We start from the raw sequence: 3368 nt of genomic DNA on the forward strand, positions 1-3368 counted from the left end.
TTTAACCTTGTCAAGGCAATTATTTAACATCACAGGAGACAAGCTAGCAAAATAGCTTAAAAGAAGCTAGGTAATAGGATATTTAGAGAGGCCTTGAAAAGCTCCACATAGCTTCAGGAACCTAGGAGGCTACATGTGTATTCTTACTTGTTTGCATTCCCATAGCACTGGGTATGTAGAGGAAAGATGGGAAAAAGATTACAAGCTTTGGCCTATGGCTAACCTTGGAGACCAAGGCAGGAAGAGAATGGCAAATGTTCAAAGAGCCATTGTCAAAATCTGGGACTTACTGGTTCCAGGCACTTAAAGAAACCTCTGTTCAGTCATTAGCTAGCAATTAAACCAAGAACAGAAATTTCTGTGACCACATACAACAGAACATAGATGGTACAAAATCAGTTTGGAATGTCACTAAGCAAACAACAATAACAGCAGCAACAAACTCTTGGAAGATGGAAGAATCTTATTTCAAGAGTTGCCAAATTAAGTCATTCAAAATACTCAACTTTTTAAAGAAAGAGTTATAATAAAGACATATAGAGGAAGAAATTGACCTGGGGTAAGAAGCAAATCAAAAGTTAAGGTGATCCTCAACATGAAATGGGGTTCTGTCCTGAAAACCATTTTACATGGAAAGTATGCCAAAATGCATTTCATACAGCTGAACTATTGAACATTATGGCTTACCTTAAATATGCACAGAACATTTATATTAACCTACAGTTGGGCAAAATCATGTAATGTGAAGCCTGTGTTATAATAAAGCACTGAGTGTTTCATGTAATTGACTGAATGCTCTACTGAAAGTGGAAAATAGAATAGTTACCCAGGTTGTCACCACTAACATACACAGCTGAGCATATCACTGGGCCTGAAGCCTGAAACTAAAGTCAAAGCTGATAGGGATTCTGCGATGACAAAATCATCAACTTCTCTCAGTCTGGTGAGACGTGAAGACAGCTAGTAGAAGGAACTGGGGCATTGATATTTGTCAAAGGGAAGATACCAGGTTTGACTATGTAGTTTGCCTCTTTTTATTCTGCATTTCTCTATAGTAAACAAGAGCACCCTTACCTACCTGTCAGCTGCTAGCAGCCTCTATCAATGGCATCCACTTCTTTTAGCAGCCATGCCCCACTGCTGATAACAGGAGATGTACCACCACTTCTGCTGCCTTGAACTTCTTGGTGCCCCAGATACAAATTCTTTTTCCTGTGCCCAAATTCTTTACTTTTATCTTCTCTAGGTTTGATCAGCTCCTAACTGGAAAGGTCTTCTACCCCTGTAGGAAGAAATTAATAACTACCTTCATCAATGTCCATTTTGAACTGTTTCTCCATCATTATTGTCTTGCTGTTTCAACTGAAAAGCTCTTGTTAAAGCTTTTGAATATCCTTGTATATGTCTTCAAAACTATCTCTCCGATGGTATTTGCGCATGAATGCTGTGTGATTTCCTCACATGATATAGTGATATGCTGGGTGGAATTTACAACATTAAACCTTGCCAAAGATCTCGGAGTCTTTGGATAGATCCAGTGGCTTCAATAACCTACACAAACATTTGGCCTAAACACATGCTTTGAACAATAAATCAAAACTATTAGGTCTTGGACCACTGGGTAAATGAGTGTGGTTACTTCCAGAGTCAAATACATAATCCTCATATACAGGCAACTGAAATGTTGTGGATGCCGAGGACCTTATCTAGAAGCAGAAGACTCTCAAATGGGATGTCATTTTTCCTACAATATCCTCTTTTCCACAATATCATACTTGTGGAATAAAACAGTTTTTAAAAAGTCTTCAAACAATGCGGATGCCATCTAAGTTTTTGTGTGATAGAAATAATAAAGCAAGGATATGTGAATGTCACAGGTTTGAAAGGTCTAACACTCTCCAAGTGCTAGATTCTGAAAATCTTTCTTTTGAACCCTGCAACATTTCGGCCCTAAAGCAGCATGACATAGTCTTTGAGTGCCTTCCAACTTGGCACTGTCTTGGACTACTGATGAATGTATGCATGTTGTAGCATATGCTCCCAGAAGAGCTATTTCATCAACACTAACTGTTCCCTCTGGCAGGTTTTTCCCATCCATAGTTATCCTGTGGAGCTTTTCCTCAAAAGCTCCAGCACCTTCAATAACATCATGTGCTTCCTCACCACTGACTTTTATCTTATGCAAATTGTGGTGCTGTTTGAAGCCATTGAAACACCTATGAATTTGGTATAAATATTAGCATTTATTAACGTGCTCTTCTATTGCATTCAGAGGACTTCTTGCCTTAGCCTGGTTATCATTAAGATACGTAATATTCATTCTCTGATCATCCATTCACACGCCAAGAAATTTTTTTTCTTATCATCAATTGGTCCAGACCTTTTCTTCATGACAGTGGATTTAACTAGTTGGATGATTTCCCTGGATTATTAATTTGCTTCTGATCCCTTAAGACAAAGCTTCTCACATAATGGGTTGAAATCCCATACGGATTCACACAGCTGAATGGTCAGGGTCACAAAAGCTTGACTAAATGGAGGGGCCAGAAATTTGGCAACAATAAAAGGTTTCTGAATGTGGGACAACCAAAATGTAATTCAAAATCAAATGTGTAATGAATCTCAGGGTGTTTCTGGAAGTGCTCAGCCATGGTGCGTCACATGACTTCACTGCAGCTGTGATTCTGAGCATTCAGCATGTGGTCACACAGTGCAAGACCAGCTCTGTCTGAATCACCTTGGTTCAGATTTAAGAGACTATTGTATGCCATGAATTCCATTGTTTTTACTCTACATACAAATTTTTCTGCTCTTGCAGAAAACAACAGTAAAATTTCAGAAAACAAAGACTTTTGATATTATTCCAGTCATTCTTCAGCATATATCAAATTAGTATTATATCATATTTTGGTTGTATTGGGTTAGGATATTTGATTTGTAAAATTTCTGTTCGAAAAATTGAGGATTCTCAAGCACACTGAACTCTCCATGTCCCCCTCACTGACCAGTGCACAGTTCCCATATTGTAAACATCTTGCATTAATGTGGTATTTGTTTTAGAACAAAAGAGCCACTTTTGATTCATTATTATTAACTAAATTCCAGACTATATTAGAGTTCACCCTTGGTGCTGTACACTTTACAGATTTTGACAAACATATTGTAACATGTGCGGGGGTCCTTCCCCGAACGCAGCACGATGGGGGCCAAGGAGGGGGAATGTGCTGCCGTCCTAACTCTCTGTTCCCGAGGCACCACCAAGGAGGCAGGGAGTCTTGTCCAGCAGGAGCTCATTTATTATTAAGGCTGAACAATATTTAAAGGCAAAAAACACAAGCATAGCATAGGCAAGGAGGCCGGCATCCAAT

This window comes from Nannospalax galili, unplaced genomic scaffold (assembly GCF_000622305.1).
Source record: "Nannospalax galili isolate Female #2095 unplaced genomic scaffold, S.galili_v1.0 scaffold59, whole genome shotgun sequence".
NCBI lineage: Eukaryota > Metazoa > Chordata > Mammalia > Rodentia > Spalacidae > Nannospalax > Nannospalax galili.